Below are 24349 nucleotides of genomic sequence, written 5' to 3'. Positions count from 1 at the left end.
TGATGTGTATATGAGCCTTTAGAAGTGCAAAACGCTTTGCGGGAGTGAGTCTTACGCGGAAAAATCACTGTAGTGCAACAATTTTTCTGTGATCGCGTTTAGCGCTTCTATAGCAATTACATGCGTTTGGTGGGAAATAGTCAAAATGGTGCAGGTGACGCATATGCGTGTCACAATTTTAGACGAATTGAGGCGATGAGTGCAAATCGCCCAAGAACGAACAGGCCCACAGGGTTTAATTACAGTAGCACATCCAAAATCGCTAGTGTTTGAGCATTTTGCCGAAATCGCCTACAAAACGTTCAAGTGTGATTGGGTCCTAAGGGAGTTTTTGCCTTTTTTAAATATTGTTGTGTTCTTGAGTAGACATTTGTTAACAGAAGTTAAAACCAAAATAAGTAATAGAGAATATGTAATGTTATATTGTTAGTTTTTATTAATTAAGAACTAAGATCTTGTTTTCTTGGAAAATGAACACAAGTGCAATTTGATTTATTGAGTTTTATTTATATTTGCAATTTGTTGTTTTTATATTAATAAAATAATTTCAAAAAATAAAAATTGTTTACATTCAATGTTAGTCTTCAGATACAATAATATCCAATTATGTTTAAAACATTTCTTACAATTACACTTGAGAACAGTAACATAGGTGCATTTATACTTATCAGGGGCTTCCTAAAGCCCTATAAGGTCCATTGGCTCCCTCACTGTCCTTTTCAGCCGCTCCCTTGCTTCAATGCCAGTAATCTTAAGTGTTAACCATTTTTGATGCTATAACTCATGCTTTGCTCCTGGGGAGAATGCAAGCTGCCAAGGCATGCTTATGCACAAAAGTACAGCCTGCCACAGTACCGGTAATTAGAAAACTATCTAAGGCAAGGGTCTCAAACTCAATTTACCTGGGGGCCGCAGGAGGCAAAGTCAGGATGAGGCTGGGTCGCATAAGGAATTTCACAATCGCGGCGCATCGCCGCCTCTCTCACTCTTCCTTCACAGAGAGGGGCGGGGAGAGGCGGCGATCCGTGCGGCGATTGACGTCAGGAGGGGCAGAGCTGAAGCTGAAACCTCTGCCCCTTCCAGGAAATGCCGGCGGATTGCCCCCCCCGCGATTTGGGGGCTCTGCAGCCCTCGTTTAGCGGCGGGGATGCGGCGGTTTACTTGGGAGCACTGAAGTGAACTATAAGGAAGCTATTGCCGACGAGGGCCACAAAATATTGTATCGAGGGCCGCAAATGGGCCGCGAGTTTGAGACCCCTGATCTAAGGGGACTGTGAGGGAACATACATTGAGCTGAAGGAAGTATTTACGGTGTCCTTTAAAGGAGACCTTTAGTCTATGTAAAAAAAATTAAACTGGAGGAAGCAGGCATGTGTGATGGGCACTGTTCATGACCACTGTTCTCCGCCTCCCCATTGTGTTGCCCTCATTTTTTGTGCAAAGACCCTTGGAATTTTCCTTCTGCTCAAGAGGGTTAGTAAAGTCTGCACAGTGGCTGCCCAGCAAGGGCTGTCCTTGATCATAGCCGGGAGCATTCTGCACATGTGTACTACATAGTTGTAATGTAGTGTGCATAAACAGAGCGCTCCTGGCTGCATGATCTAGAACGTTTATTGCTGGGCAACGCCTGCATAGTCTTCACTGACACACCCCACCAGGAAATATCTTCAGAAGGTCAGTGCATTAAAAGAAGGGGGGAACAGAGGGCATGAGGAGAGTCCACCACACGCTTGCTAACTCCCCTTCTCATCCACCCCAACCCCTTTTATTTTTTTGTCAAATTTTCTTTCTTTGGGCTAAAGTATCACTTACAATTTTTTTTAAATAAATTAAAAACACTTGTGAGAACTTACATTTAAAGGGAAACAATTGAGTACAAAAGAGACTTCCTCCTCAGCCGAGCGTGTCAAGTGCTAGCACTCAAGCTACATTGGTAAATGCTCGTTGGTAATACAAGTAGTGGACAGTAACACTTTTTACACTTGTGTTCTAGTATTACAAATGTTTGTGAACAATTGAGTATGCTTAACCACCTTAGCGGTATGGACGAGCTCAGCTTGTCCATTACCGCCAGAGGGTGCCGCTCAGGCCCTGCTGGGCCGATTTTTATCAAATAAAAAGCAGCACATGCAGCCGGCACTTTGCCAGCCGCGTGTGCTACCTGATCGCTGCCGCTCTGCGGTGATCCGCCGCGTGCAGCGACGAAAGAGGGTCCCCCCAGCCGCCCGAGCCCTGCGCAGCCGGAACAAATAGTTCTGGCCAGCGCTAAGGGCTGGATCGGAGGCGGCTGACGTCAGGACGTCGGCTGACATCCATGACGTCACTCCGCTCGTCGCCATAGTGACGAGGAAAGCCAAACAAGGAAGGCTGCTCATTGCAGCCTTCCTTGTTACTTCTGATTGCCGGAGGCGATCAGAAGTTCGCATCGGGAGCGCCCTCTAGTGGGTTTTCATGCAGCCAACTTTTAGTTGGCTGCATGAAATAGTTTTTTTTTTAATTAAAAAAAAACCCTCCCGCAGCCGCCCTGGCGATCTTAATAGAACGCCAGGGTGGTTAATGCACAAACACCTGCACAGTAGAATGGAACAGATTTGCCTCAACCATTCCCATCTTGGTTCTAGTGGAATAAATGCTGCTGTACATACGAGTATCAGCCACTGTAATTTTTTTCCCCCTTTCTTTGTGGTTATATACATTTTTTTAAGATGTTGGATATGTTTGAAAAATCTCAAAACGGGGCCTCAACAGAACCTTCCTATTGTTTGTGTAACAAATATAGATCAGTACATATCGAAAACCACATACAATTATTCCATGCATAGTTATAGTTATTTAATTTCTTCCCTGTGTGAGGTGTCTTTCACAGTAAAAAAGTTTGATTGGTAGCACAGGCTGCTAAATAGGAAATAAACCAGGCATGGGCAAACTTAGCCCTCCAGCCGTTAAGGAAATAGAAATCCCACAATGCTTTTTACTTTATGAGTCATGACTGTCCTGCAATGCATTGTGGGACTTGCCGTTCCTCAACAGCTGGAGGGCCAAGTTTGCCCATGCATGATGTAAACTGAAAAGGATATGGATTTTTACTTTTAAAATACCAGTTGCATGACTCTCCTGCTGATCCTGGGTCCCTTATACTTTTAGCCACAGCCCCTGAACAAGCATGCAGATCAGGTGATCTGACTGTAGTCAGACTGGATTAGCTGCATGCGTGTTTCAGGTCTGTGAATCAGCCACTATTGCTGCAAAAGATCAGAAGAAATGAGACAACTGGTATTGTTTAAAAGGAAACATCCAAATTCCTCTCAATTTAGGTTCCCTTTAAAGTGGATCTGCGATAATCTTTTACTCATTGCATATGCTGCATAACCGTTTATTTTATGATAAAGACTTCTTTTTCCATCAGTGTGAGGCTTCATGTGAGGAAAGAGACCTCCTTTATTTACTTATTACAGTACTGTGAAACTCAAGTTTTAAGGGCACCTCCACCACCGTGCTACCGTGCTCTACATCTCCTTGAAGCGTCACCCCTACTACTGATTGGCTCCGCCCACCAGTACATAGGACCAAAGGAGAAGAGCGACTACCAAGTTCCAGAAGGATCCGGTATAACGAGCGGAAACTGTTTTTTCCCTCATGCATTCTCGGTAGTTGCAGAAGTGCAACCCAACCTTTTGAGTATGTATTACCCACATTCCTGATTTTCACATAGTCTTAACAAAAATGCATCATAAGGGCTCCTGTTCTCACCCTTTCCATAGGACAAAGACAATCTCCTCCCTAGTGAGGAAATCGCAGAGGACCTGCAAAAAAAGATTGCCACTGTATAGGTAGCCAGGAATAGGTATAGCCATTAGTAGATGGCCGCTGCATAGATAGCCAGGTTTGGGTGTAGCCGGTAGTAGGTTGCCGTATTATTGGTAGCCAGGTATTGGTGTAGCCGCAGTATAGGTAGCCAGATATAGGCGTAGCTAGTAGTAGGTTATCATAGCATAGGTAGCCATGTATGGGTGTAACCGGTAGTAGTTTGCCGCATTATAGGTAGCCAGGTATGTGTGTAGCCAGTAGTACGTAGTCTTAGCATAGGTAGACAGGGATATGTGTAGACAGTAGTAGGTTGACGCAGTATAGGAAGGCAGAAATAGTTGTCCGCAACAAAGGTAGCCAGGTATGGGTGTTGCCAGTAGTAGGTAGCCACATATGGGTGTTGCCAGTAGCAGTTTGCCGCAGCAAAGGTAGCCACATATGGGTGTTGCCAGTAGTAGTTTGCCGTACTATAGGCAGCCAGGTATAGGTATAACTAGTAGTAGGTGTCCACAGCATAGGTAGCCACGTATGGGTATTGACAGTAGTAGGTTTCCTCAGTATAGGTAGCCAGGTATGTATGTAGCCAGTAGTAGGTAGTCGTAACAAAGGTAGCCAGCAGTTGGTAGCTGAATCGTAGGTAGACAGGGATCGGTGTAGCCAGTAGTAGGTTACCGCAGTATAGGAAGGCAGAAATAGGTGACCGCAACATAGGTAGCCAGGTTTGGGTGTAGCCATTAATAGGTATCCGCAGCATAGGTAGCCAGGGGTAGGTGTAGCCAGAAGTTGGTGGTCACATTACAGGTAGCCAGTAGTAGGTAGCCAGGGTTAGGTGTAGCCAGTAGTAGGTTGCCAAAGTATAGGAAGGCAGAAATAGGTGGCCACAACATAGGTAGCCAGTTATGGGTGTAGCCATTATTAGGGGACTGTAGCATAGGTAAACAGAGATAGGTTTAGCCAGGATAGGTGTCTGCATTATCAAGAGCCGGGGGGGGGGGGGGGAGAAGGCAGCCGCAGAGGGTAAAAATACTCACAGACCAGTGTTTGACATGTAAACTTTAGAGATTAAAGACCAGAGGGAAAAAATACACTAAACTTGGTTCATCCATGGAACTAGGACAACTTATGGTTCTCATCTCATTAATGTTTATATAAAGCCTCATCTACACACGTACATGAGGCTCCGATGTTACAGGTCGGATCTTGCTACTGCCGATTCCCTGCTCGTTCCCCGCGAGGGGACAATGGCAGGGAATCGAGCGGAAGATAAGTGGCGCAAGGAACGAGCGGTTATCGAATCCGGCGCGCATGGGGACGCGACAGGTACGCGCGGGGACGCGGAAGAGGCGATCCGGCGGCTAATCGAGCCGCTGGATTGGAGCCTCATCTACGCGTGTAGATGAGGCTTTACACGTGTACATTATGTTCCTCTGTAACCTGTTCTGCTTGCTGTGTAGTGCCAATTACTGTAAGCCAATAACCACAGCGAGGCTCCCCTTCCTATGTTATAAATTGTGCTGCAGCCTGCAGTGAGGTTCAGTGTTTCTCATGCTTTACTCTGCTTATTAAAAAAAACATTTTATCTTCTGTACTGTAGCTTTAAAGGATACCACAACTGAAACTAACATTGTGGCAGTGTGTGGGGGAGTACAAGTAATTACCTTCAGCTCCTCCTGCCCCCCTCCGTCTGCCGCCGTTCATCTACTATTTCTCCCGGTGCCTCCCGACTCTGTTGACCCCCCCACCCGGACATACTGCGCCCTGTGCGCGCAGTATGTCATCCCCTCTGCGCTTCTGGCCGGCGCATAACGAACGGCTCAGAAGCACGCTGATTCTTCTGCCTCCACTAGGCTGCATGTGCGCTCCATTACACTAAGCGTCACATGCTAATCATTTTGTGATTCTGTGTATAAAGCCATACATACATACACACTTTCTCAATTCTTATGATTCAAATATCATTTGTCATAATTCTATTTTACTACCAACAGATGATGACTCAACTTAGATACTATATATAATATTGTGTAACCTACATGGTTAGTGATAAATGAGCGTGCAACCTTTTACCTTACCTTTTGGTTATAATTGTTTCTTGACTTAAAGAGGAGCTGTTAGGTATAAGGTCTCAGAGAAAATAAACACATATATCAGTAGCTAAAGATTGGCTGTACTTACATTACATATGCATTTCACTGTCCACGTTTGGATTTCACAGAATTTGTATATAGTATATGCAGAGATAGATGCTCCTGACAGCTCATGGCAGGCTCCATGTTTTTCTGTCAAATGTGTCGTCATGTCCTGCCTGCTTCCTGATCACAGATAAGCTTGTACTAAATAACACAGTGTGCAGTGAATATTAATGAGCCATGTGGCTAGGAACAATAGCTGACTCCTGCAGTGTAGTCTGCTCGAGATTTATCAGTGCTACGCGATTACAAGCTGCTGTAACGTCTCATTAGCAGCCGAGGGGAGAGCCCCAGAATGCTTTGCAGTATGGTATGCGGCTTGCGTCTTCTTAAGAATAACAGACTTGCTGATAAGCACACATCAAAGGTAACTGAGATTTTTATCTTCACTAATTGCTTTTGGGCTTCCTTCTAAACTGTTTAACACAGGAGAATAGAGGTTTAAATTAGCTTCTGCAGCCTGACAGTTACTCTTTAAAGGGAAGGTTCAGGGAGGGTGGGTAAAAAATAAAAATCAATTTCCACTTACCTGGGGCTTCCTCCAGCCCGTGGCAGGCAGGAGGTGCCCTCGCCGCCGCTCCGCAGGCTCCCGGTGGTCTCCGGTGGCCGACCCGACCTGGCCAGGCCGGCTGCCAGGTCGGGCTCTTCTGCGCTCCAAGGCCCAGAACTTCTGCGTCCCTGCGTTGGAGCGCAGAAGAGCCCGACCTGGCAGCCGGCCTGGCCAGGTCGGGTCGGCCACCGGGAGCCTGCGGAGCGGCGGCGAGGGCACCTCCTGCCTGCCACGGGCTGGAGGAAGTCCCAGGTAAGTGGAAATTGATTTTTATTTTTTACCCACCCTCCCTGAACCTTTCCTTTAACATGAATAAAGATGTAAATTTCTTGATATAAGTTGCATGGTGCCGTTTTTTTCCCAGATCCACATTTTTTTGGGCAATTGGGACTAAAAGAAGACACCATTTGGAGAACGTGTACAAAACACTCCTTGAACATGGATGCACCAGGATTAGTTTATTTGTATTGTAAAACCATTACCAGAATATTGAAAAAAAAAATTGACTTTTGTATTTAAATAGTTGGGAATCTACTTTTCTGAGTTGCTAAAAAAAAAAAAAAAATTGGAACACTTTTGATAGTTTTTTCCACCTGTTTTGATGGACATACATTAAAACTTTGGGAAAGTCAACCCAGGGTAAAAAAAGATTTCAGCAGGAAATGTAATCTTGGCCTCCGCAATAGTGATCAGCGGGTCAAGTTTTACTAAAGTCCAGGAGATGTTTCAGTCTGCCTCCATACAATTTTTGGCTTCCTCAACTTTTCATGGGTACCAGCAGAGATTTGTTTTTCCTGCAATTCATAGTAATTCGGGATCACACCAAAATCAGGTACTTGATGAGATTCGTAATAAACCTCTTTATTTGGTTGGGGATGGACAGTGTGACTCCCCTGGCTTTTCAGCCAAATATTGTAACTATTCGTTCATGGATGCCAGAAGTAAACAAATTGTAGATTTTGAGCTAGTACAGGTGACGCAGACTACCTCTTCAGCAAATATGGAAAAACTTGCTTTCAAGGTCTGTCTTGATCGAGTGCGGAGCAGATCAGATGTTAGAATTGTAGGAACAGACAGACATACTAGCATCTTGAAAATGATGGCAACTGAGTACACGGATTTAAGTCATCAGTTTGACTTATGGCATTTTGTGAAGCCCATTAAAATGCAACTTGTACAGACAAGTTCCAAATCAAAGTACAGGATGTTAAGACCTTGGATTTCATCCATTATTACACATTTCTACTGGTGTAGTAGAACTTGTCGAGGAAGCGCAGAACAAGTTGCTTTCATTACTACACCACGTGTGCAACGAGCATGTCTGGAACGAAGATGGCGTAGAAATGGCATGTGAACATCCCCCAATCCTTGGTGATGAAAGCAAGAAACCCTGGTTGATGGTTAATAGTCCCTCATATGAAGTTCTGGCAGAAATAATTCGGAGCCCAAAGTTGCAAAAAAGACATTCCACACCTGACATTGTATTGCCAAACTGGCTCTCTGGAGACCTACCACAGTATGATGTTGAAGTATCGGCAGAAACGTCTTCATTTTTTTATGGATTCAATGGAGGCCCGTACCAAAGTGGCAGCAATGACCCACAATTTAAATGTTGACAGACCTCTTAAAACAGTAACGGTTTCCAGAGCAGGCTGTCAACCCGTTGGAACAGTTCAAACTAGCCTTGTATTTCCAAAATCACAGAAAAAGTGGGTTGCCCAACCAAAAAAGGAAGCAATGTCAACAGACCATGTTTTTCCTATGGTAAGAGATGCCCTGAGGTTTCTTAATGGACCTCTGGATTCTTCCTGGACATCTAAAAATAAAGATACTCCACAAAACATTGCAGCAGTGGAACGACCAAAGAAAGAGGATGTTTTACAAACCATAAATTCTCTCAAAACAGCCTGGATAAGGACAACTAAGCTGAAACAAAATAGTCAAGGCAAGAAGAAAAACACAATATACTTCGACTCCCTTACCAATTTTTCTTCAAAAGTCACACTAGGTCCGGGTTTAGGAGTAGTCTCATCCCGGTCAAAAATTGTGCCGTCCTCTGTTTGTTCAGATTCAACCAATTCGTATGAGTCATCTCTATCATATTTACTCTAATTATTGGTGAATCTACAGATGAACTTGCTGATATTAATCCTTGGGATACAATAACAGGAGAAGATTTTGCCTGCAAAATAGTATGTGGGGGTAGGCAAAAGTCCAATGGAGGCGAGTGGTAAAATGTACTTACCTGACAATTTTTTATTTGTCTGTAAGTAGGCATGGTCCATAAAGACATTTGCAGCAAATGTGTTGGATAAATCACATCTGCCTGTACCTGAATGCCTACCTCTGGCTCTACCTGAATGCCTACCTCTGGCACTTCTTGAACAATTACCTCTGGCTCTTCTTGAACAATTACCTCTGGCTCTTCTTGAACAATTACCTCTGGCTCTTGCAAAGTAATTACCTCTGGCACTTGCAAAATAATTACCTCTGGCTCTACCTGAACACCTACCTCTCGTTAATTTTTTTATGACAATCACAATGGCAAGCTGTCATACTTGTAGGATTGTTGTTGTTTTTTTTTAACTTCTGGGTTTTTTATTAACTCGTCTGTACCACTTGTCAAATTACTTGTCTTCCTCTATATCCAATTCCTCAAATATAGTTGGTTCTACACCTTCATTTAAATATGTCACAGACCCTCTGTCAATAAAACATTGTGTTTACAAGTGTAAAATGGTCGGAACAAATCCTAAAAACTTATTTCCGTCATGATCTTCCATTATCATTTTAGTGAAATGGGGAACCAGTTCCTCACTCATTCGTGCATTACTCAACCATTTTGCTATTTTTTCAGGATTGTGTTGAAATCTATGGAGAGAAACGTCAGAAAACCGAAATTTCTGGTCTGTTTCATTGGGACACTTCTGATAAAAGCAACGAGGCATTTTCCTAGAGAGAAAGAAAAAAAATTTAATTTAAAATTTATTTGACATATAATTAGAAAATTCTAGCATTACTCACAGAGTGTTTACCAATACTGTCAACCACAGTCAAAATGCAAAACCTTCACAAAAATGTAATATTCCCAAAACATAAAATGACAACATTCTCAATCTGACAAACACAACCAGAAACATGGGCACACACTCATACATACACACACAACCACACACACACATACACACAGAGCAAAAAGCACCAAACCACATGTGCTTACACAGCCACATGCGCAAGCACAGACACACACCCAGCCACACGCACAGATACACCCAATCGCAATTACATACACTGTTCTTTAAGAGTTCTCAGATCATGATTTTAAAACCATCACATAATTACAATATCTTTGAAGTTTTCAACATACAATTGCTACATACATACTTATACATGTTCTTTTATTTCACCATAGACAAATAAACGCTGCAAAGGCGAAGAAAGCTCCCACTCACAATAATGTGAAAGGAAGTCTGTGTGCGACTAAAGATGTACTAAATAGTGACGATTGACAAGATTAGCAGGCCAGATAGCTGCAGAAAGGAGTGAAAGAGTTAGACAACGAGGAAACCATCAGACCTCATGGGGTTGTAGTAAGCACCAAGTATAAAAACATGTTACATATTACTTTACAGTGCATCAATGGCGTCAATAGGAGGTAAGACCTGGGGTACCACTCCCGGACCTGTTGACATGTTGCCACGTATCCAATGTCCAAACCTCAGATCGTGGCAACTCCGTCCACCGCTCGTCCAGTCCTCCCAAACATCTACAAGCAGCGGCTTAACTATTTCTTGATTCCAACGTGGAGCGCACAGCCACAGGCCTCTCACTTCTGTTGTTCACCTAGTGAGCGGCTTCTGCTTATGACGCTGATAGTGTCATTAATATAAACTGAGCACTGGGAAAAAAGCCAGGAGGGAGAGAGAGGTCTGTGGCTGTGCACTCCTGACACGAAGCTGGAATCGAGGAATATATACGTCGCAGTTTGTAGAATTATGGGGAGACAAGCTTGGGGGCAGCCCCTATATCTAACTACCTATACTGAAAGCCCCATACCTACACTACAAGCCCCATACCTAACTAACTACACTGAAGGCCCCATACCTACCTACCTATACTGAAGGCCCCATACCTACCTACCTATACTGAAGGCCCCATACCTACACTAAAAGCCCCTATACCTACCTATCTATACTGAAGACCCCATACCCATCTACCTATACTGAATGCCCCTATACTGACCTACCTATACTGAAGGCACCATACCTACCTATACTGAGTACCCCATACCAACCTACCTACCTATACTGAAGGCCCCATACCTACCTACCTATAATGAGGACCCCATACCCATCTACCTATACTGAAGGCAGCAAACCTACCTACCTATACTAGGACCCCATACCTTACTATACTGAGGACTCCATACCTATACAGAGGACACCATACCTACCTATATTGAGGACACCATACCTACCATTCTGAAGGCCCCATGCCTACCTACCTATAATGAGGTCCCCATACCCGTCTACCTATACTGAAGGCCCCTATACCTACCTACCTTTACTAAAGGCACCATACCTACTACCTATAATGAACTAAAGGCCCTTATACCTACCTACCTATACTGAAGGCCCCTATACATACCTACCTATACTGAAGACCCCTTTACCTAGCTATCGATACTGAAGGCCTCTATACCTAGGTACCTATGCTGAAGCAAAGCCCCTGGGCCCATACAAGTAAAGCAAACCCCCATCCAAGCCAACGAAGCCCAAACAAATCAGAGCCCCCGGGGCCAAGCAACGCAAAACCCCTCACCCCTGCAAAGCCCCCAGCCCAGAAAAGCAAAGCCCCAGGGCCATAGCCCAGCAAAGCAAACCCCTCAGGTTAACAATGCCCCCAACAAATCAAATCCTCCGGGCACCAGCCCAGCAAAGCATACAGCCAAACAAAACTCACAGCTCATCAAAGCCTAATAAAACCCCCAGCCCAGCAAAAATGCCCTTACCTCAGTGAAACCCCCAGCAAATAACCTAGCAAAGCCCCAGGCCCAGCACCCATCAAAGCCAGGCAGGCACAGCATAACCACCAGCCAGGCAGCACAACATCACCACCAGAAATCCTAGCATAACCGCCAGCCGAGTACAGCACACAGGCCAGCCAGCCGAAAAGACAGAAGCCAGGTGAGCAGGGCCAGATTTCTGGGAATGCCCCCAAAGCCTGTGCCTAGGGCACCTGAACTCAACAGGGGCAGGTGAAGAGCAGTCCACATCATTCCTCACACTGACAGTGACAAGGGCGCTCAGCCCGGTTCAGCAACAAATGCCTGTTTTCTGTGCACGCTGAAGCCTGTGTGCTTACGTGCAGGCAGTGCAACGGGCGGCTAAACACATGGACAGAGAGACTGAAGCATCGCTACAGCAACAACAGGCAGCGGCTGTATGCTGATTGCAGCCTAACCTGTTATGCCTCCATCTCTGCCCTCTTTACAAACTATCTACTTGTGCACATCACAGATTTGAAGTCATGATATGACGCCTGGGTTCCGATGTGAACTATAAAGAAGAGAAATCTGTGTACTGTCTGCTGACGATCTTCAGCTTTCATCTGCATGTAACAAGACACTATGCTGCTGCCTGCGTCGCCCTGTGCCTTCTCCATGTGTCTCCCCTCGGCAGCCTGCATATCTCTTCCCTTGGCAAATGAGGTCAGAGGTCCTGTAGCTGATAGCGGGGCGCTGGGGCTGACACTCCTGATCCAGCGTGGGGAGGAAGCTCAGCCTTTCAGCGTATGGTTTTCACTGACTTCATGCAATATATCTTTTGTGTTGACTATATGGGCTGGTTAGTTCATGTAGTGATATGCATACCCTGTGATGTGGTGTGGACATATTATTGTTAAGTATCTTCACACTCCACCAATATCCTGCATTTATAAAACACACCTGTCCACTTTGTATAGGTTTTTTTTTTTTTTTACTGGGACTGTTCATTCAGGTAAGTATTTCTGATTGTAATGGTGTCTGGACTATTAGATTTATTTCCACACCATATGGATGTTTTTTTCTTTGGCACTTTTGGGAGAGTACATTCTCCCTTACTACAATATAATGTCCCCAGGAGGCTGAAAGTAAAGTTTGATCATTCTAACTAATGCCTCAACTCCAACATAGCACTAGAGAAAGCTGCACCTTTTACTGTTTGCTATATGGCCCACACAGGGGTGCAACAACCTATGTCCTCCTCAACAGGTAGCTTACAAACTCAGCTCTGGCCAATTTCTCCTCTCTACACTGCATAATGCACATGCGCTGATTACTGACTTGTGCAATGTACTTGTCGTATGGATGTGAGGGACAAAGATGGCTGTAGCACATCCTGTAAGTTTCCTGTGGGATACATAGAGGGCTACGCTGTAGTACAGGCAGTGTGCCTTATAGTAAAGGGTGCCGCTTTCTCTAGTGCTTCTGTGGGAGGTATGTAATTTGATGGAATTATCCGTTACTACCACAGCCTACCAGGTAGCAATATATTTTATCCAGAAAACTGCTGGTTTTATTGTGGGAAAAGGTTTGTGTGCGGCAGGGGTAGTTGGTGAGAACACGGTTAGCTGAGGGGCGGTTGGTGACAGCTGCCCTTGGGCAGTAAAAAGTATAAATCCGGCCCTACAGGTATGGGGTTTATTTATGTGAAACACTGCCTATCGAATATATTTAAATTTAAACCGCTGCTAAGGTCATATCCATTTGACCCAACCTATGACCACACCCATTTTCCCTCATGCTGCCCAGGGGTGCCCCAGATCTCCCAGGAAACTAGAAACACCTCTGAAGTGCGTATGTAACAGAAAAAAAAAATCCCTAGAAAGAGAGAAGGCTTTGAATCCTAATGAGGCTTCCCCTCACCCAAGAACCAGAACTAGCAAAACCTGAAAACCAGCAACTGAAAAATTCACCTACCATAACACATCGCAAACGCAATAGCAACTTTCAAATCTGACAAAAAAAAAAGAAATAGCCAAACTCAATCAGGTCGCTCTACTTCACAGGCGACTTGACACAGTTTAGCAGATTACAGCCCAATTGGAAAGTCATTACTGCGTATACATTGGAAAGCGTTACCTAAAAAAATTGGAAGCCTTGTCGAGTAGTCCTGGTCAAACCGTGCTGGATCCCTGAGTTTTTTGGAAGATTTGTGGTAATACATATGGCCGCTAGAGTTGGGCCGAACGGTTCGCCTGCGAACGGTTCCATGCGAACTTCAGTGGTTCGCGTTCGCGTCCCGCAGGCGAACTTTTGCGGAAGTTCGGTTCGCCCCATAATGCACCATGAGGGTCAACTTTGACCCTCTACATCACAGTCAGCAGGCCCAGTGTAGCCAATTAGGCTACACTAGCCCCTGGAGCCACTCCCCCCCTAATAAAAGGCAGGCAGCGGCAGCCATTAGGCTCACTTGTGTGCCTGCGTTAGTGAGAGTAGGGCGAGCTGCTGCAGACTGTCTCTCATAGGGAAAGATTAGTTAGGCTTAGCTTGTTCCTGGCTGCATACCTGTTCTGTTGCATACCTGTACTGTGAACCCACCACTGCATACCTGTACTGTGAACCCACCACTGCATACCTGTTCAGTTAACCCACCACTGCATACCTGTTCAGTGAACCCACCACTGCATACCTGTTCAGTGAACCCACCACTGCATACCTGTTCAGTGAACCTGCCACTGCATACCTGTTCTGTGAACCCACCACTGCATACCTGTTCAGTGAACCTGCCACTGCATACCTGTTCTGTGAACCCACCACTGCATACCTGTACTGTGAACCCACCACTGCATACCTGTTCAGGGAACCCACCACTGCATACCTGTTCAGTGAACCTGCCACTGCATACCTGTTCTGTGAACCCACCACTGCATACCTGTACTGTGAACCCACCACTGCATACCTGTTCAGTGAACCCACCACTGTATACCTGTTCAGTGAACCTGCCACTGCATACCTGTTCTGTGAACCCGCCACTGTATACCTGTTCTGTTCAGAGAACCCGCCACTGCATACCTGTTCTGTTCAGTGAACCCGCCACTGCATACCTGTTCTGTTCAGTGAACCCGCCACTGCATACCTGTTCTGTTCAGTGAACCCGCCACTGCATACCTGTTCTGTTCAGTGAACCCGCCACTGCATACCTGTTCTCGCCATGGTGCGCACCAGTCCAGCACGGCCGTCACTACACAAACAGCTGTTTGCGGTGCGTTACACGGTGAGTTTGGTGTGTCAGTGTGAAGCAGTACCTTAATTACACTACCTGATTGATGTATACACATGCAAGATGTTTTAAAGCACTTTAGGCCTGTCATTTAGCATTCAATGTGATTTCTGCCCTTAAAACGCTGCTTTGCGTCAAATCCAGATTATTCCCGGGAACTTTTGGCATGTATCCCACTCCTCCACCTGGGGGTCCAGGTGTTAGACCCCTTGAAACATCTTTTCCATCACTTTTGTGGCCAGCATAATTTTTTTTTTCCAAAGTTCGCATCCCCATTGAAATCTATTGCGGTTCGCGAACTTTTACGCGAACCGAACCTTACGCGGAAGTTCGCGAACCCGGTTCGCGAACCTAAAATCGGAGGTTCGGCCCAACTCTAATGGCCGCAAGTGTACTCATGTAAGGGCGCTCAGTGCATTCACTACTTTAATTGTACTTATGTCACCTTGGGAATTAATCCACCAGCCAATGCGCTGCTTCCACACCAGCCTAGTCCACAAGCCCAGTGCAGTGAGTGAAGAGAAAATAGCCGGGCTGGGCAGCGGAGCAAATCTATGTGTACAAAAAGACGGGTAGGGGTGGGGGAAGAGAGATATAAGTCTCTGCTCAGAGTAGGAAAAAAAGAGAGAACCTTGGATAATGTGTGGAACGGAGCAGCTTTTATGATTACTTCAGCTCAGCCAGCCAGGAAGCATAGAAAACCTACTCCCCCTGGCACTCCCCTCCCCTTTTTATTAATGGTGCATCGGTGGCTGTGTAGCTGAATTCAAAGACAGACAGGCTGTGGAAGTTGGTGCAACAGAAAGCAAGTCAGGTTCTACAACAATAGCAATTCATATCAGCCTAATAGTAAGCATTGTTAGTGTTGCTTCCAGGGCTGTGGAGTCGGTCCAAAAATCCACCAACTCAGACTCCTCAGTTTAGGATTCCACCGACTCCTCTAATTTGCATATTACAATTTTGTTGATTAACAGTATGTAACGTGAAATTCGTCTCTTAACTGCCAACGCTTAGGAATTTTACAAGACAACTGAAGTGAGAAGGATATGTAGACTACTATATTTATTCCCTTTAGACTAAAACTAGTCCTTGGTAAGAGTACTTGTAAAAGGTAAAAACTGGAACAAAGAACATCTATCAGGACCTAGGCAATGTAACTGTGGTACATGTAAGAATGATGTGCAGGTACTCTGCAGGGGAATGAGGAGATTCTTCCTCTATTACACATTCTTCGTGCACAATCTGAACCAGGTTTATGGGTGATAGACAACACCTCTGTGTTCAATGTGCACAACATTCTCAGTGGATTCCCTGCAGCTCTGTGGGGAGTGCATATGTAGAGTATAGTACTACTGTGTAACAAAGTAAACCTGAGACAGATGAAATTAAAGTTTTATACATACCTGGGGCTTCCTCCAGCCGCCTTCAGGATAATCAGTCCCTCGTTGTCCTCCTCCACCACCTGGATCTTCTGCTATGAGTCCAGGTACTTAAGCCAGTCTGGTGTAGTGCGCATGCACACACTCCGCCGCCGGAAGCGTAGTACACCTGCGCAGCACTATTGCGCAGGTGCAGAATCCTCCTGGCTGTGGAAGCGGCACATAGCCAGACTGCTCTGACTGGCTGAGTTACCAGGACTCATAGCAGAAGTTCCAGGTGGTGAAGGAGGACAGCGAGGGACTGATTAGCCTGAAGGGGGTTGGAAGAAGCCCCAGGTATGTATAACACTTTTCTTTTCATCCTTCTCAGGTACCCTTTAATTTGTAGTCACCAAACCAATTTTTTAACAACATATCAAATTATTTGAATTCATGAGCAAAGAGAGTGCATTCATTTGCATAAACCAGCATCAATGCAGAATTATTTCCATCTCATTGACCATCTCTATTAGTGACACGGCTACACATCAGGCTTTATCCTCACAGCATAGACGTTATTTAGTATATATAAGAGATTCCTGTGTACACATCATATATACTGTACAGTCACAATCAGATATGTATATCTGACTTTAAAAATATGGGGACTGCTTTATTGAAGCAGCACAAGTAACTAATTTTGATTGGTTTATTTCATTTTTGTGGACTGAGCACAGCTATTACTGTATATATAAATTATTTATGATGACTATTATCTGAGAAATAGAACATTTTATCATATTTTCTATTTTAATTACAGTTACAAATTCATTAGGAGTCGGTGCATTTTTTCCCAACTCCGACTCCAGGCACCCAAAATTGCTCCGACTCAACGACTCCACAGCCCTGGTTGCTTCTGTGCTCTCATACACTCCCCCCGCCTGTCTTTCCATTGCATCAGTGGCTGTGTGGCTGAATTCAAAGACAGGCAGTGGAAGTTGGTGCAACAGAAAGCAAGCCAGGTTCAACAACAACAGCAATTCATATCAGCCTAATGGCCCATACTCACGGGCTACAATTGTCGCCGCAACACGCGGCGCACGCGTGTTGCGGCAACAGGTTACATAGTTACATAGTTATTTTGGTTGAAAAAAGACATACGTCCATCGAGTTCAACCAGTACAAAGTTGCCCGTGAGTATGCGGCGTTGCATGGGCGCGCACCCCTAACTGTCGCTCGTCGCTGATGTCGCCAGGCGATTGAACCGCTCAATCGCCTGGCGACAGTTGCCGCCGCAACTGTCGCTAGTCCGTGTGAGTATGCGAACTAGCGACAGCAACAAGATAGGAATACATTGGGCTTCCGGCGGGGGTGGAGCAACAGCGACAGCTTCCGCCGCATCAGTTGCTAGGTCCCTCTGCCGTGTGTATGCGGAGGGACCTGGCGACGAGCTGTCGCCGGCCTGTCGCGCACACGCTCACGTGTGCTGGCGACAGGCCAAAAAAGTTGCCCGTGAGTATGGGCCATATCGGTAAGCATTGTTAGTGTTGCTTCTGAGCTCTCATACACTCCCCCCCGCCTGTCTTCCATTGCATGTGCTGCCCGGCCAAAGTTCTATTGTTGAAGCTCCACCCCCTATGTTCTAATGGTATAGTCCTGGGACTAATCATCCACCCTAAAGGTGGTCATACACTGGCCGATTTGCCATCAGATTCGACCAACAGATAGATCCCTCTCTGATCGAATCTGATCAGAGAGGGATTATATGGCCACCTTTACTGCAAACAAATTGTGAACCGATTTCAGCCTGAAACCGTTCACAATCTGTGGTGGTGGTGGTGCTGCCGCTGCCCCCCCCCCCCCCCATACATTACCAGCTCCGCCGGCGCGACTCCCGCTGTCACTGCTGTCTTCTCCGCTCTGGTCCGGTCTGGTCTCCGGCATGCTTCACTTCTTCCTGCCCGGCAGGAAGTTTTAACAGTAGAGCGCCCTCTACAATTTAAACTTCCTGCCGGGCAGGATGAAGTGGAGCATGCCGGAGACCAGACCGGACCAGAGCGGAGAAGACAGCAGTGACAGCGGGACTCGTGCCAGCGGAGCAGGTAATGCATACCCGCTGCATTGCTTCGGTCGTCGGGCATTCAAACGCCGCTATCGACGCACTCCCGACCCGCCGGCGACCGAGAAAAAACTTCCGCACGGATGGGTCGACGGGAATCGACGGAAACGATCGATTTCGGATGGAAATCGATCGTTCTGTCAGCGGTGTGCACGGCGATTTCACAGCCGTTTCGACCACTGTGATCAAAACGGCTGTATATCGGCGGGAAAATCATTAGGTGTATGGGCCCCTTACACCTGCATTGCTGGTTATTTTACATGCATCCACCACCAGGCTGAATGTGACCACCTAACTTCTATTCAAAAATTAAGTTCTATTTGGTGCCCCTCATGTAACCCTGTCATATCCTAAAGTCCTACCTTATTAATATAATATATTTATATAGCATTGGCATCCTCTAAAGCACATTACAGAGTACACAGTCATGTCACTAACCGTCCGCCGAGGAGATTGCAATTTAAATCTACTGCAATCATACGACAGTCATACTGCTACAGCAGTACAATGTCAAATGAACTTACGCACCCTATTGTTAGCAGAGCAACTTAATTACACAGCCAGCATGCTATGCGTACTACAGGCATTGAAGCGTGTACTCTGTAGCAACGGGCCAATCATTTTGTAGTACCGTGCAATAGTGACTACCACTATAGAGTATTTAAAGTAGAAGCTGATGTAAGTATCGCGCAGGACTTCACAACAAGCGGTCGTTACTAAGGAGTGCACGCTACACTGCTTGAAGCGCAACCGTCACACTGCTGACATTAGGAAGTGTAAGTTTATTCAAATTGTGCTGCTCTAGTGTACTACATTTAATTAAAAAAAAAAAAAAATAAAAAAAAAAATCGATCCTATAGTCTAAGGTCCTACCATACTATTAATATGTACTTATATAGCACTGACATCTTCTGCAACACTTTACAGAGTACATAGTCATGTCACTGACTGTCCTTAGAGAAGCTCACAATCTAATCCTACCATAGTCATTTTCTAATGCCCTACCATACTATTATATATTTATATAGCACTGACATCTTCTGCAGCACATTACAGTGCAGACCAAAAAAAAAAAATGTATATATTTTTTTTTTCTCAAACCCAGGTCTCCTGTGTCAAAGGCAGAGCCCTTGACCATTACACTATTCAGCCACATAGACATGTCTGACTGTCCCCAGAATGTTTCACAATCCAATCCTACCATAGTCATAGTCTAATGTCCTACCTTATTATTATATATTTATATAGCATTGACATCTCCTGCAGCACTTCAGAGTCCATACTTATGTCACTGACTGTCCCTCAGAAGAGCTTACAATCTACCATGGTCATAGTCAAATGTCCTACCATATTATGATTCTTATAAAGTATTTACATAACAATGACAGGGCCGGCCTTAGGTTTCACAGCGCCCTGAGCGTAACCAGATTTTGGTGCCCCCCCCCCCATTCATCCTGTTCACACGCACGCACGCACCCACCCACACACAGTGACAGTTAGTGACAAGACAATATATACTCTGTACAGCGATGTGTAATATGTCGGCGCTATAAATACTTAAATAGTGTATATATATAATATATACACTAAGGGGGATCTGCCTAATATATATACACTAAAGGGGAGATCTGCCTACATATACAAGACTAGTAGCCTATATACACTAAGGGGGGGGGGGGATCTGCCTATTATAGGCAGATCCCCCCCTTAATGTATATAGGCTACTAGTGTAGGCAGATCCCCCCCCCTTTAGTGTGTATGTATATAGGCAGACCCCCACTTTGTGTGTGTGTGTGTGTGTGTGTGTGTGTATACTTGTGCTGCGTTACATTTTGCTTTGCTCTTACGGGGTCAGCTTAGCTGGGAATCTTATCTGCTGGCTGCTGTATATTATAAGCAACTAAAAGGGGATCTGGTATAGCCTGAGTATTATTATATATATATATATATATATATATATATATATATATATATATATATATATATGTCCTGGGGATAAGGAGCGGAGCCTTACTTTTAGTTGGGGAGATGGCCAGCCCAGGTCTCGAGGGACAGTCACACCGACTGTCACACAACCAGGTCAGGGCAGGGTGGCTGGCACTGTGCCACTGGACACGCTTCCATCCTCATCCTAATCCTATCATGGGGCCAGCAGCGCGGGGCGGAGACTCTCACACTGCCTCCAAGAGGCTGCAGCAGTTGTTGCTGGTCTTCGCCCCCATCACCCCCAGCGGCATCAGGGGGCGGAGCCAGAGGGAGCCAGTCGTGCAACCAAGCCGGAGCCCGCAGCCGCTGGCCGCCGCAAGTGAACAAATAAATTAACAATATGCGGCCGGGCGGCAGGAGAGCGGCGCCCCCCCCCCCTGGAAGCCGGCGGCCCGGCGCCCTGAGCGATCGCTCCGGTCGCTCAGGTCAAAGGCCGGCCCTGAACAATGACATCTACTGAAGTATGTCACATAATACATAGTCATATCAATTTCCTCTGAGTAACTCACACTCTAAACCAACCATACTCAGTGTAATGTCTATATCTATATCTATATATATATCTATATATATATATATATATATATATATATATATATATATATCGCTAACATCTGCAGCACTTTACAAAGTAAAGTCACTGAGAGTCCTAATGCTGGGGATACACGGTACGTTTCTGTACCGAGTATCGAGCAGCTGAAGCGGCCAGCTGATAATATTCAGCAGGTCCGATCATGCTGCTCGATCCCCGCCGGCAGACAATGGCAGAGAATCGAGCGGCTGATAAGGAGCGCTGGCGGGACAAGCGGGAATCGATCCGTGCGGACAAGTGGGGATGCGGCAGGAATCGATCTGGCAGCTACTCGGCCGTCGGATCGACCCGTGTATGCCCAGCATTAGAGGAGCACACAAAACCTATCATTCTTAAATTCTAATGTATTCACATATTAATTAAATAGCACTGATATCTTCTGCATCATTTTAAAAGGGGTTGTTTAAAACAACAAAAAGGGCCACTTGTCTGGGGCTTCCACTGTCCCCCTGCAGGTATCAAGTCCTGCAATGTCACTAAAGAATCCACCATTACTCTCCGTGGGGTGGTAGAGGGCAGGGCTGTGGAGTCGGTACAAAAATCTTCCGACTCCATCTCAGACTCCTCAGTTTATGGCCACGACTCCGAATCCGGGTACCCAAAATGGCCCCGACTCCGACGTCTAATACTTAACAGGGCTGTGGATTTTTTTTTACAAAAATCATCCAACTCCGACTCAGTTTATGAAATCAACGACTCCAAATTCGAGTGCCCAAAATTGCCCTGACTCCGACTCAGACTCCACAGCCCTGGTAGAGGGTGGACATTGGAGGGCAAAAGGGCAATCACCTGGCAGCTAGACATGCGAAGGGGGTGGTTGAGACCAGACAAGCGGCGGCAGAGAACGATCACTGGACAGCTGTGTGGGGGGTGGGGAAGAAAGGAACAGGTCAAATATGCAGGAGAGAGGAAAATGAATAGGTAGCTGGACTTATTATTATTGATTTATAAAGCGCCAACATATTCCGTGGCGCTGTACAAAGTAAGAACAAACATGGGGTACATAATACAGACAATGGTGTACACTAATATACAAGATACATAATTAGTGACAAAATACAAAAAAAATCATACAGAATACAAAATATAGAAGTGGTAATGACAGTAATAAAAGTAACATGATGAATAAAATGTATAATAATTTCCAAGACACAAAAGGGGGAGAGAGCCCTGCCCTTGTGAGCTTACTTCCAAACACCATTTGCATGTTGAGCTGCCTATTAATTTTTGTCAAACCTGCATACATTTTTATCTGCTACGCACGTACAGCTACCCAGTGAAAATCCTCTGCATCATGCAGAGGACAATCACCAGGTAGCTGTAAATGCAGAGAGGAGGAAGGGGGAAACAGAGGCCAGACATCCTGGCAGAGGATGATCACCGGCAGCTGGATATGCAAGGAGGGCCAGAGGCCGGACATGCGGGAGCTGAATACGATCACCAGATCGCTGAACATGTGGAGCGGGGAGAAGTGGTCAGAGACAGAGGAAGATCACCAGAAAGCTGCACATGCAAAAGGGGTGGGTGTGTGTGTGTCTCTTGCCTTGCAGCGTTGGGTCCCTGGTTCGAGTCTCAGACAGGTCAACATCTGCAAGGAGTTGATATGTTCTCCCTGTGTCTACATGGGTTTCCTCCGGGCACTCTGGTTTCCTCCCACACCCCAAAAAACATACCAATAGGTTAATTGGTTCCCCCCTAAATTGCAACACATACACAACACAATGTAGACATAGGATTATGGTAGGGATTAGATTGTGAGCTCCTCTGAGGGACAGTTAGTGACACGCCTGTATATACTCTGTACAGTGTGGCAGAAGAGGTCATCGCTATGTAAATGCTAAATAATAATAATAAGAGAGGCAGAGACCGATCACTGAGTAAACTGGACATGTGGACGGGGGCGAGGGGTAAGAGGAAAAACACCTGGCAGCTAGGCATGTGATGGGGCAGTGGGCGGACAACGAGGGGGGGGGGGTGTAGTGGGAGAGGACAATCACGAGTCAGCTGGACATTGACAATGCAAATTTGTAAATGCACACTGAATTTAGTGCTAAAGCTTGATTTGATCGATATAGAGATATATAGATAGATAGATAGATCTCTATCTATATCTATCACAAACCACTCTAAGGTCACTTTCACAAGAAAAACAAAAGTTTGCTTTCTTAAAACAGAAAGAATTTGCGATCATTCAGGTTGGAGTGAGCTTGAGATGTCTCCCAGGGCATCCACGGCTGAATATATGCAAATTAACCATTGTTACCCGCGTTCCAGCATGCGTTCCACTGTCGTCATTTACTGCAATGTTGCCCACTGTATTGTAAGTGGACGACATTGCAGGAAGTGACAACTGGGGAATGCACGCTGGAACGCGGAAGAGGTGAGTCATCCCCACCCATTGCCTCCTACTAGTAGCGGCTAAGAGCTGGAGGGGGGAGTACAGATAGGGGGACCCAGGAGAGGGGTCCAACCCCCCTTCCCGCCGGTTTGCCCAATACCCGCTACCCTTCCTTGCCCTTCCTGCCCGCTATCCCCTTTATCTAAGCGGCCCCCAATCCAAGGCTTCGGGTGGCAGGGGAAGGGGGGGGATTTTTCCAAAGTTTAACTCAGGCGGTAAAAAGTCTAGGGCCGGCCCTGTATATACCCACCGGGCGGAAGATGATCGGGGGATCGCTCGTCATTAGGGAGAGGTTACTAAATCTATATTTCTGCATCACAAGGTTAGTACATAACTTAACAGAAAACAGCATCATGCATACCTACTATTAAACAGCCTATACCGATAAAGTACCAAATCGCAAACACCATAAACGCATAAAATTCCACATCCCAAAACACAACCAATACACTAAAAAAAAAAAAAAACTATAATAAAACTTTTCATATATCTATGTTCTTCTCTAAAGTGAAATACTCTCCACAGAAATGTCAACATTTTATGCTACATCCACTATCAACACTGCATACATCTACAGACATGTAATAAAAAAAAATAAAAATAAAAAAAGTGTAAGTTCTACTCGCCTGTTATCTCAGGAACTTCAGCTTCACTCCCTGACAATCCAATTGCTGTTTCCTGTAAACAGAAGGTTAAACAGCAGATGACTAAAGATTAGCTAATTAGATCTGCAAAGAAAACAAACACTACCTATGGTAATCTCCCCTCTCCTCTCTCTTTCATGCATAAAAGAAAATGAATGCAAAAGGTAAACAAACTACAATCCAAACAAACTACAATCCACAGCCTGATAAGATCACTCTCCCCGTCCCGTGCTGCTCTGAACACAAACTGATAAATCATCTCTCACTCACCGAACTTGTAACTCCACTCCACGCAGTGCAGCCAGCTCTCCCAAGGTCAGATGACCTCACTCTCCCTCTGCTGTCTCTGCTGAATGCAGAATAATAAATCTTTTGGATTATCTCCACGAACTTTCATGTGCTCAGCAAGCTCTCTGCTGCTCTCCAAGGCTCCTGGTCACAC

General features: G+C 45.5%; 1 protein-coding gene and 1 long non-coding RNA gene across 6 annotated transcripts in view; both read right to left on the bottom strand.

Annotated features, from left to right (window-relative positions):
* SUN2 (Sad1 and UNC84 domain containing 2) overlaps positions 1-24349 on the bottom strand; it is a 981481-nt gene that overhangs the window by 630584 nt on the left and 326548 nt on the right. The window lies entirely within an intron of this gene.
* Positions 6873-24339, bottom strand: LOC137532748 (uncharacterized). Its single transcript, XR_011023979.1, has 3 exons — positions 24178-24339; positions 23890-23941; positions 6873-9498 (listed from the first exon to the last, which is right to left on the bottom strand). It is a non-coding gene; the product is annotated as an uncharacterized lncRNA (long non-coding RNA).

This window comes from Hyperolius riggenbachi, chromosome 9 (assembly GCF_040937935.1).
Source record: "Hyperolius riggenbachi isolate aHypRig1 chromosome 9, aHypRig1.pri, whole genome shotgun sequence".
In the NCBI taxonomy this organism is placed as follows: Eukaryota; Metazoa; Chordata; class Amphibia; order Anura; family Hyperoliidae; genus Hyperolius; species Hyperolius riggenbachi.
Note: the sequence above shows the minus strand (reverse complement) of the source record. Positions and strands in the feature narration are given on the sequence as shown.